This window comes from Procambarus clarkii, chromosome 31 (assembly GCF_040958095.1).
Source record: "Procambarus clarkii isolate CNS0578487 chromosome 31, FALCON_Pclarkii_2.0, whole genome shotgun sequence".
Taxonomy (NCBI): Eukaryota; Metazoa; Arthropoda; class Malacostraca; order Decapoda; family Cambaridae; genus Procambarus; species Procambarus clarkii.
In genome coordinates, this window is record NC_091180.1 from 11,217,208 (window position 1) to 11,229,575 (window position 12,368).

The following is a 12,368-nucleotide window of genomic DNA, read 5'->3' on the forward strand; positions in this document are numbered from 1 at the left end:
CTGGTGCTGCTGGTGCTGGTGGTGCTGGTGCTGCTGGTGCTGCTGGTGCTGCTAGTGGTGCTGGTGCTGGTGTTGCTGGTGCTGGAGGAACTCGACAACCTATGATAACCATCTTTGTAACCCAAATGTAATTCCTTTTTTGTAACAAAGTTCAAATAAAGTAAATATATATGTGTACATTCAAAAGAATGGGGGTGGTAGGAGAAGATAATATTAGTGTTCAGTGAGAAACCACAAGGTCTCCTCTGAATACTTTTTATTTTCTTCTCCGAGGCTATGGGTCCCCACATTGGCACCAGAGGTGGTACCCTATATATATATATATATATATATATATATATATATATATATATATATATATATATATATATATATATATATATATATATATATAGATAGATAGATAGATAGATAGATAGATAGATATATAGATATTTAAAGTCAGACTCTCTTTTGCAGTGAGCAAAGCCTCGTGTACAATATATATGTTAAACAAACTCTCTTTAGCAAGCTGAAAACATTTGTGAATTTTTCAGTGCCTTAAAACATTCAAGCAAATCAGGCTGAAATGAGGCCAGTAAAAACCACCCCCAGAACACGGACCTGGAGCTGTGTTGCATATTCCAACAGTGAGCGTCGCTCTCTCATTATGTAAACAGCCTGTGAGTTTCAAGGGAATGATATTAATGAGAAGATTATAGTCTCGTGCTCATAAATACACGAGAAGTTAAACATGACTACCAAACTGATGCTTTCATTCCTTTATCAGAAGAATTTCGATGACTGTATTACCCGAGATACTGAACAGTACTGAATCTGCTTTTCTTGTTTATTTTTTATTTTGCCACGTTGGTGATCTAAAACCTGGTGAGTTAAACAACCCCAAAGTCTAGGAAATAAATTTATAAAATTAGTAAACAACAAATATTGAGTTTAGAGGATAGTTGCTCTGCTGTTGATACCAGTCCGTGGTACCTAGAGGCACATGCAACCTGGAGGTACATGGCACCTAGAGGCATATGGCACCCAGTGGCACTTGGGACCAAGAGGCACATGGCACCTAGGAGTACATAGCACCCAGAGGCACATGGCCCCTAGAGGCACTTGACACCTAGAGGCACATGGCACCCAGTGGCACTTGGGACCAAGAGGCACATTGCACCTAGGAGTACATAGCACCCAGAGGCACATGGCACCTAGAGGCACTTGACACCTAGAGGCACATGGCACCTAAGGGTTCATGGCACTTAGAGACACATGGCACCTAAGCGTACATAGCACCCAGAGACACACGGCACCTAGAGGCACTTGACACCTAGAGGCACATGGCAACTAAGGGTTCATGGTGCCTAGAGGCACATGGCACCTAGGGAAACATGGCCCCTAGAGGCATATGGCATCAAGAGGCATATGGCACCTAGAAGCACACAACACCTAGGGGTACATGGCACCCAGAGGCACATGGCACCTTACGGCACATGTCACCCAGAGGCACATGGCACCTAGAGGCACATGCCACCTAGGGGAACATGGAACCTAGAGGCATATTGCACCAAAAGGCATATGGCACCTAGGGGTACTTGGCATCTAGAGGCACATGGCGCATAGAGACACTTGGCACCTAGAGCCACTTGGCACCCAGTGGCACTTGGGACCTAGAGGCACATGGAACCTAAGGGTTCATGGCACCTAGAGGCACATGGCGCCTAGGCATACATAGCACCCAGATGCACATGGCACTTAGAGGCACATGACACCTAGGGGTACATGTCACCTAGAGGCACACGGCACCAGGAGGCACATGGCACCTAGGGGTATATGACACCAAGGGGTACATGGCACCCAGAGGCACATGGGACCAAGAGGTACATGGCACCTAGGAGTACATTGTACCGAGAGGCACATGGCACCTAGATTCACATGACATCTAGGGGTATATGGCACCTACAGGTATATGGCTTCTAGACGCACATGGCACCAAAAGGCACATGTCACCTAGAGGCACATAGCACCTAGAGGCACATGGCATCTAAGGGTATATGGCACCTAGGGGTACATGGCACCTAGAGGCACATGGCACCTAGAGGCACATGGCACCTAGAGGCACATGGAACCTAGAGGCACATGACACCTAGAGGTTTATGGCACCTAGAGGCACATGACACCTAGGGGTACATGACACCTAGGAGTACATGGCACCTAGGGGTACATGACATCTAGAGGCACATGGCACCTAGGGGTACATTGCACCTAGGGGCACATGGTACCAAGAGACACATGGCACCAAGGGGTATATAAAACCTAGGGGTACATGGCACCTAGAGACACATAGCAACTAGGGGTACATGGCACTTAGAGGCACATGGCACCATTCGGTACATGGGACCTAGGAGTACATGACACCTGGAGGCAAATGGCATCAAGAGACACAAGGCACTTAGAGGCACAGGGCACCTTGGGGTTCATGGCACCTAGGAGTACATGGCACCTAGAGGCACATGGCACTTAGATGCAAATGGGACATAGAGGCACCGGACACCTAGCGGCCCATGGCAAATAGGGGGACATGGCAGCTAGAGGCACATGACACTGATGGGTACATCGCACCCAGAGGCACATGGCACCTAGAGACACATAGGACCTAGAGGCACATGGCACCTAGAGACACATAGGACCTAGAGGCACATGGCACCTAGAGGCATATGGGACCTAGAGACACATAGGACCTAGAGGCACATGGCACCTAGAGGCACATGGCACCTAGGGGTACATGGCACCTAGGGGTATATGGCACCCGAGAGGTAAATGGCACCTCGAGACACATGATACCTAGAGGCACATGGCACCTAGCACCACATTGCACCTAGAGGCACATGACACCTAAAGACATATATGGGACCTAGAGGCATATGGCACCTAGAACCACATGGCACCTAAAGGAGCATGGCACCTATGGGTATATGGCGCCCCAGAGGCACATGGCACCTAAAGGCGCATGGCACCTATGGGTATATGGCTCCCCAGAGGCACATGGCACCTAGAACCACATGTCACCTAAAGGAGCATGGCACCTATGGGTATATGGCACCCCAGAGGCACATGACACCTAGAGACACATGGGACCTAGACGCACATGGCACCTACAGGCACATGGCACATAGAGGCTCATGGCACCTAGGGGTATATGGCACCCAGAGGCACATGGCACCTAGAGAAACATGGGACCTAGAGGCACATGACTTCTAGAGGCACATGGCACCTAGAGGCACATGGCACCTAGGGGCACATGATACCTAGAGGCACATGGCACCTAGATACACACAGCACCTAGAGGCACATGACACCTAGATACACATGACACCTAGAGGCACATGGCACCTAGATACACACAGCACCTAGAGGCACATGACACCTAGAGACACATGACACCTAGAGGCATATGGCACCTAGAGGCACATGGCACCTAGAGGCACGAGACATCTTGAAGCATACGGCACCTAGAGGCACATGGTACCAAGAGGCACATGGTACCAAGAGGCACATGGCACCTACAGGCACCTGGAACCTAGAGGCACATGACACCTAAAGGCACACGGCACCTAGAGGCACCTGGAACCTAGAGGCACATGGCATCTAGAAGCACATGACACCTAGAGGCACATGGCACATAGAGGCACATGGCACCTAGAGGCACATGGCACCTAGAGGCACATGGCACATAGAGGCACATGGCACCTAGAGGCACATGGCACCTAGAGGCACATGGCACCTAGAGGCACATGGCACATAGAGGCACATGGCACCAAGAGGCACATGTCACATAGAGGCACATGGCACCAAGAGGCACATGGCACATAGAGGCACATGGCACCAAGAGGCACATGGCACCTACAGGCACATGGCACCTAGAGGCACATGGCACCTACAGGCACATGGCACCTGGAGGCACATGGCACCTGGAGGCACATGGCACCTACAGGCACATGGCACCTACAGGCACATGGCACCTGGAGGCACATGGCACCTACAGGCACATGGCACCTACAGGCACATGGCACCTAGAGGCACATGGCACCTAGAGGCACATGGCACCTGGAGGCACATGGCACCTAGAGGCACATGGCACCTAGAGGCACATGGCACCTACAGGCACATGACACCTGGAGGCACATGGCACCTACAGGCACATGGCACCTAGAGGCACATGGCACCTACAGGCACATGGCACCTGGAGGCACATGACAGTACTGTTGTTCCTTAGTGCCCAGGATGGGTTAAGCCTTGTGGGTTAGCCTGACGGCCTCGTATCTGACAACCTTGTGACCTCATCACCGTTGATCCGAATTGACCTGTCCCCTGGTTAGCGCTCGCTTAACCTGTCCCCTGGTTAGCGCCCGCTTGACCTGTCCCCTGGTTAGCGCCCGCTTGACCTGTCCCCTGGTTAGCGCCCGCTTGACCTGTCCCCTGGTTAGCGCCCGCTTGACCGGTCCCCTGGTTAGCGCCCGCTTGACCTGTCCCCTGGTTAGCGCTTGCTTGACCTGTCCTTTGATTAGCACTAGCTTAATCTGTTCCCTGGTTAGCGCTCGCTTGACCTGTCCTCTGGTTAGCGCTCGCTTGACCTGTCCCATGGTTAGCGCTCGCTCGACCTGTCCCCTGGTTAGTGCTCGCTTGACCTGTCCCTTGGTTAGCGCTCGCTTGACCAGTCCCCTGGTTAGTGCTCGCTTGACCTGTCCCCTGGTTAGCGCTCGCTTGACCTGTCCCCTGGTTAGTGCTCGCTTGACCTGTCCTCTGGTTAGCGTTCGCTTCATCTGTCCCCTGGTTAGTGCTCGCTTGACCTGTCCCCTGGTTAGCGCTCGCTTGACCTGTCCCCTGGTTAGCGCTCGCTTGACCTGTCCTTTGATTAGCACTAGCTTAACCTGTCCCCTGGTTAGCGCTCGCTTGACCTGTCCCCCGGTTAGTGCTCGCTTGACCTGTCCCCTGGTTAGCGCTCGCTTGACCTGTCCCCTGGTTAGTGCTCGCTTGACCTGTCATCTGGTTAGCGCTCGCTTGACCTGTCCCCTGGTTAGCGCTCGCTTGACCTGTCCCCTGGTTAGTGCTCGCTTGACCTGTCCCCTGGTTAGTGCTCGCTTAACCTGTCCCCTGGTTAGTGCTCGCTTGACCTGTCCCCTGGTTAGTGCTCGCTTGACCTGTCCCCTGGTTAGCTCTCGCTTGATCTGTCCCCTGGTTAGCGTTCGCTTCATCTGTACCCTGGTTAGTGCTCGCTTGACCTGTCCCCTGGTTAGCGCTCGCTTGACCGGTCCCCTGGTTAGTGCTCGCTTGACCTGTCCCCTGGTTAGTGCTCGCTTGACCTGTCCCCTGGTTAGCTCTCGCTTGATCTGTCCCCTGGTTAGCGTTCGCTTCATCTGTCCCCTGGTTAGTGCTCGCTTGACCTGTCCCTTGGTTAGCGCTCGCTTGACCGGTCCCCTGGTTAGTGCTCGCTTGACCTGTCCCCTGGTTAGCGCTCGCTTGACCTGTCCTCTGGTTAGCGCTTGCTTGACCTGTCCCCTGGTTAGCGCTCGCTTGACCTGTCCTCTGGTTAGTGCTCGCTTGACCGGTCCCCTGGTTAGTGCTCGCTTGACCTGTCCCCTGGTTAGCGCTCGCTTGACCTGTCCCCTGGTTAGCGCTCGCTTGACCTGTCCCCTGGTTAGCGCTCGCTTGACCTGTCCCCTGGTTAGCGCTCGCTTCATCTGTCCCCTGGTTAGTGCTCGCTTGACCTGTCCCCTGGTTAGCGCTCGCTTGACCTGTCCCCTGGTTAGCGCTCGCTTGACCTGTCCCCTGGTTAGCGCTCGCTTGACCTGTCCCCTGGTTAGCGCTCGCTTGACCTGTCCCCTGGTTAGCGCTCGCTTGACCTGTCCCCTGGTTAGCGCTCGCTTGACCTGTCCCCTGGTTAGCGCTCGCTTGACCTGTCCCCTGGTTAGCGCTCGCCGAGGTGTGTATTGTCCCGCCCAGACAGTCTGGCGCCGCACCCGTGTGGCTCTCCTGCTGTCATCTTGTGCAAGTTGTTCAGTAAGGTTTCTGTTCTCTTGTTACAGTTGCTCCGTGCAACTGCAAATGTGCAAAGTGGTTGAGTTGTTGCAATGAGTCTAAAACTGATCTGTTTTTGCAACATTTCAGACGACAGGAGCACACCTTTCCCCCGTCCTCCTCCCACTGCTCTGATTGTCCTCCCACTACTCTGATTGTCCTCCCACCACCTCTGGTTGTCCTCCCACTGCTCTGATTGTCCACCCACTGCTCTGATTGTCCTCGCACTACTCTGATTGTCCTCCCATTACGCTGATTGTACTTGCACTACTCTGATTGTCCTAGCACTACTCTGATTGTCCTCCCACTACTCTGATTGTTCTCGCACTACCCTGATTGCCCTCGCACTACTCTGGTTGACCTCGCACTACTCTGATTGTCCTCCTACTACTCTGATTCTCTTCACACTACTCTGGTTGTCCTCCCACTGCCCTGATTGTCCTCCCACTGCTCTGATTGTCTGCGAACCACTCTGATTGTCCTCCCACTATTCTGATTGTCCTCCCACAACTCTGGTTGTCCTCTCACTACTTCGATTGTCCTCCCACTACTCTGTCCTCCCACTATTCTGATTGTCCTCTCACTACTCTGATTTCCTCCCACTACTCTATTTGTCCTCGCACTACTCCTTCCTCCCACTATTTTGATCGTCCTCCCACTTCTCTGAATGTCTTCTAACTACTCTGATTATCCTCCCACTACTCTGATTGTCCTCCCACTAATCTGAATGTTATCCCACTACCCTGATCGTCCTTCCACTAGTCTGATTGTCCTCCCACTTCACTGATTGTCCTCCTACTACTCTGATTGTCCTCCCACTACCCTGATTGTCCTCCAACTACTCTGATTGTCCTCCCACTACTCTGATTGTCCTCACACTACTCCGATTGTCCTTCCTCCACTTTGAATGTTCTCCAACTACTCTGATTATTCTTCCACTACTCTGATTGTCCTCCCTCCACAATGATGTTCTCCAACTACTCTGAATGCCCTCCCACTACTCTGATTGTCCTCCAACCACTCTGATTTTCCTCCCAATACTCTGACTGTCCTCCCACTACTCTGATTGTCCTTCCACTTCTCTTTCTTCTCACTACTCTGATTTTCCGCCCACTATTCTGATTGTCCTCTCACTACTCTGATTGTCCTCCCACTACTGTGATTGTCCTCCCACTACTCTAATTGTCCTTCCACTACTCTGATTGTCCTTTCACTACTGTGATTGTTCTCCCACTACTGTGATTGTCCTCGCATTACTCTGTGTGTCCTCGCACTACTCTGATCATCCTCGCACTACTGTGATTGTCCTCGCACTACTCTCGTTGTCCTCCCACTACTCTGATTGTCCTCCCACTACTCTGATTTTTCCTCCCACAACTCTGATCGTCCTCCCACTACTCTGATTGTCCTCCCGCTACACTGATTGTCCTCCCGATACTCTGATTGTTCTTCCACTACTTTGATTGTCCTCCCACTACTCTGATTGTCCTCCCACTACTCTGATCGTCCTCCCACTACTCTGATTGTCCTCCCGCTACACTGATTGTCCTCCCGCTACTCTCATCTTCCTTCCACTACTCTGATTGTCCTTCCACTACTCTGATTGTCCTTTCACTACTGTGATTGTTCTCCCACTACTGTGATTGTCCTCGCATTACTCTGTGTCCTCGCACTACTCTGATCATCCTCGCACTACTCTGATTGTCCTCGCACTACTCTCATTTTCCTCCAACTACTCTGATTGTCCTCCCACTACTCTGATTGTCCTCCCACTACTCTGATTGTCGTCCCTCCATTCTGATATTCTCACACTACTTTGATTGTCCTCCCACTACTCTGATTGGCCTTCCTCCACTCTGATTGTCCTCCAACTACTCAGAATGTCCTTCCAATACTCTATCCTCCCACTACTCTGATTATCCTCCCACTACTCTGATTGTCCTTCCACTTCTCTGTCCTCTCACTACTCTGATTTTCCTCCCACTATTCTGATTGTTCTCTCACTGCTCCGATTGTCCTCAAACTACTCTGATTGTCCTCGCACTACTGTGATTGTCCTCCCACAACTGTGATTGCCCTCTCACTACTTTGATTGTCCTCCCCTACTGTGATTGTCCTCCACTATTCTGTCCTCCCACTACTGTGATTGTCCTCCCACTACTGTGATTGTCCTCCCACTACTCTGATTGTCCTTCCATTACTCTGATTGTCCTTTCACTACTGTGTTTGTCCTCCCACTACTGTGATTGTCATCCCATTACTCTGATTGTCCTCCCACTACTCTGATTGTCCTCCCACTACTCTGATTGTCCTCCCACTACTCTGTCCTCCCACTGCTCAGATGATCCTCCCACTACTCTGATTGTCCTCGCACTACTCTCATTATCCTCGCACTACTCTGGTTGTCCTCGCACTACTCTGATTGTCCTCCCACTAATCTGATTGTCCTCCCACTACTCTGTCCTCCCACTACTCTGATTGTCCACACACTACTCTGATTGTCCTCCCCCCACTTTGATTGTTCTCCAACTACCCTGATTATCCTTCCACTAATTGGATTGTCCTCCCACTACTCTGATTTTCCTCTCACTACTCTGATTTTCCTCCCAATACTCTGACTGTCCTCCCACTACTCTGATTGTCTTTCCACTTCTCTTTCCTCTCACTACTCTGATTGTCCTCCCTCCATTCTGATTGTCCTCTCACTACTCTGATTGTCCTCCCACTACTCTGATTGTCCTCCCACTACTGTGATTGTCCTCCCACTACTCTGATTGTCCTTCCACTACTCTGATTGTCCTTTCACTACTGCGATTTTCCTCCCACTACTCTGATTGTCCTCCCATTACTCTGATTGTCCTTGCACTACTCTGATCATCATCGCACTACTATGGTTGTCCTCGCACTACTCTCATTGTCCTCCCACTACTCTCATTGTCCTCCCACTACTCTGTCTCTCCCACTGCTCTGATCGGCCTTCCACTACTCTGTCCTCTCACTACACTGATTTTCCTCCCACTACTCTGATTGTCGTCCCACTATTCTGATTAACCTCCTACGACTCTGATTGTCCTCCCTCCACTCTGACTGTCCTCCCACTACTCTGATTGTCCTTCCTCCACTCTTATTGATCTCCAACTACTCTGATTATCCTTCCACTACTCTGATTATCCTTCCACTACTCTGATTGTCCTCCCTCTACTCTGATGTTCTCCCACTACTCTGATTGTCCTCCTACTACTCTGATTGTCCTCCCACTACTCTGATTGTCCTCCCACTACTCTGTCCTCCCACTGCTCAGATGATCCTCCCACTACTCTGATTGTCCTCGCACTACTCTCATTATCCTCGCACTACTCTGGTTGTCCTCGCACTACTCTGATTGTCCTCCCACTAATCTGATTGTCCTCCCACTACTCTGTCCTCCCACTACTCTGATTGTCCACACACTACTCTGATTGTCCTCCCTCCACTTTGATTGTTCTCCAACTACCCTGATTATCCTTCCATTAATCGGATTGTCCTCCCACCACTCTGATTTTCCTCTCACTACTCTGATTTTCCTCCCAATACTCTGACTGTCCTCCCACTACTCTGATTGTCCTCCCACTACTGTGATTGTCCTCCCACTACTCTGATTGTCCTTCCACTACTCTGATTGTCCTTTCACTACTGCGATTTTCCTCCCACTACTCTGATTGTCCTCCCATTACTCTGATTGTCCTTGCACTACTCTGATCATCATCGCACTACTATGGTTGTCCTCGCACTACTCTCATTGTCCTCCCACTACTCTCATTGTCCTCCCACTACTCTGTCTCTCCCACTGCTCTGATCGGCCTTCCACTACTCTGTCCTCTAACTACACTGATTTTCCTCCCACAAACTCTGATTGTCGTCCCACTATTCTGATTAACCTCCTACGACTCTGATTGCCCTCCCTCCACTCTGACTGTCCTCCCACTACTCTGATTGTCCTTCCTCCACTCTTATTGATCTCCAACTACTCTGATTATCCTTCCACTACTCTGATTATCCTTCCACTACTCTGATTATCCTTCCACTACTCTGATTATCCTTCCACTACTCTGATTGTCCTCCCTCTACTCTGATGTTCTCCCACTACTCTGATTGTCCTCCTTCTACTCTGATTGTCCTCCCACTACTCTGATTGTCCTCCCACTACTCTGATTGTCCTCCCTCCATTCTGATTGTTCTTCAACTACTCTGATTATCCTTCCACTACTCTGATTGTCGTCCCTCCACTCTAATGTTCTCCCACTACTCTGATTTTCCTCCCACTACTCTGATTGTCCTCCACTACTCTGATTGTCCTCCAATTACTCTGAATGTCCTTCCATTAATCTGTCCTCTCACTACTCTGATTTTCCTCCCAGTATTCTGATTGTCCTCTGACTGCTCTGATTGTCCTCCCACCACTCTGATTGTCCTCGCACTACTGTGATTGTCCTCTCACTACTGTGATTGTCCTTTCACTACTTTCATTGTCCTCCCCTACTGTGATTGTCCTCCCGCTACTCTGTCCTCCCTCCACTCTGATTGTCCACCCACTACTCTGATTGTTCTCCCACTACTCTGATTGTACTTCCACTACTCTGATTGTCCTTTCACTACTGTGATTGTCCTCCCACTTCTGTGACTGTCATCCTATTACTCTGATTGTCCTCCCACTACTCTTATCGTCATCCCACTACTCTGATTGTCCTCTCTCCACTCTGATTGATCTCCAACTACTCTAATTATCCTTCCACTACTCTGATTGTCCTCCTTCCACTCTGATGTTCTACAACTACTCTGATTGTCCTTCCACTACTCTGATTGTCCTCCCACTACTCTGATTGTCCTCTCACTACACTGATCGTCCTCCCACCACTCTGATTTTCCTTCCACTACTCTGTCCTCTCACTACTCTGATTTTCCTCCCATTCGTCTGATTGTCATTCCACTTCTCTGTCCTCTCACTACTCTGATTTTCCTCCCACTCGTCTGATTGTCCTCTCACTACTTTGATTGTCCTCGCTTACTGTGATTCTCTTCCCACTACTCTGTCCTCCTACTACTCTGATTGTCCTCCCACTACCCTGATTGTCCTCGCACTACTCTGGTCGTCCTCGCACTATGATTGTCCTTCTACTATCTGATTGTCCTTTCACTACTGTGACTGTTATCCCACTACTCTGATTATCCACCCTCTACTGTGATTGTCCTCCCACTACTTTGATTGTCCTCCCACTACTCTGATTGTTCTCTCACTACTCTGATTGTCTTCTAACTACTCTGATTGTCTTCTAACTACTCTGATTGTCCTCCCACTTCTCTGATTGTCTACTAACTACTCTGATTGTCCTCCCACTATCTGATTTTCCTTCCAATACTCTGATTATTCTCTTACTGCCCTGATTGTCCTCCCACTACTGTGATTGTTCTCGCACTACTGTGATTGTCCTCTAACTACTGTGATTGTCCTCCTACTACTGTGATTGTCCTCGCACTACTGTGATTGTCCTCCCACTACTGTGATTGTCCTCCCACTACTGTGATTGTTCTCCCACCACTCTGGTTGTCCTCCCACTGCTCTGATTGTTCTCTCACTACTCTGTTTGTCCTAGCACTACTCTAATTGTCCTCGCACTACTCTCATTGTCCTCCCACTACTATGATTGTCCTCCCAATACTCTGGTTGTCCTTCCACCACTGTGATTGTCCTCCCAAAACTCTGACTGTCCTCCCACTATCTGATTGTCCTTTCACTACTGTGAGTGTCATCCCACTACTCTGATTGTCTTCCCACTACTCTCTTTGTCCTCTCACTACACTGATCAAACTCCCTCCACTCCGATTTTCCTCCCATTACTCTGATTGTCCTCCAACTACTCTGATTGTCCTTCAACTACTCTGATTGTCCTTCCTCCACTCTGATTGTTCTCCAACTACTCTGATTGTCCTTCCAATACTCTGTCCTCCCACTACTCTGATTGTCCTCCCACTACTCTCTTTGTCCTCTCACTACACTGATCAAACTCCCTCCACTCCGATTTTCCTCCCATTACTCTGATTGTCCTCCTACTACTCTGATTGTCCTTCAACTACTCTGATTGTCCTTCCTCCACTCTGATTGTTCTTAAACTACTCTGATTGTCCTTCCAATACTCTGTCCTCCCACTACTCTGATTGTCCTTCCACTTCTCTGTCCTCTCACTACTCTGATTTTCCTCCCACTATTCTGATTGTCCTCTCACTATGTTTGTCCTCCCACTACTCTGTCCTTGCACTACTGTGATTGT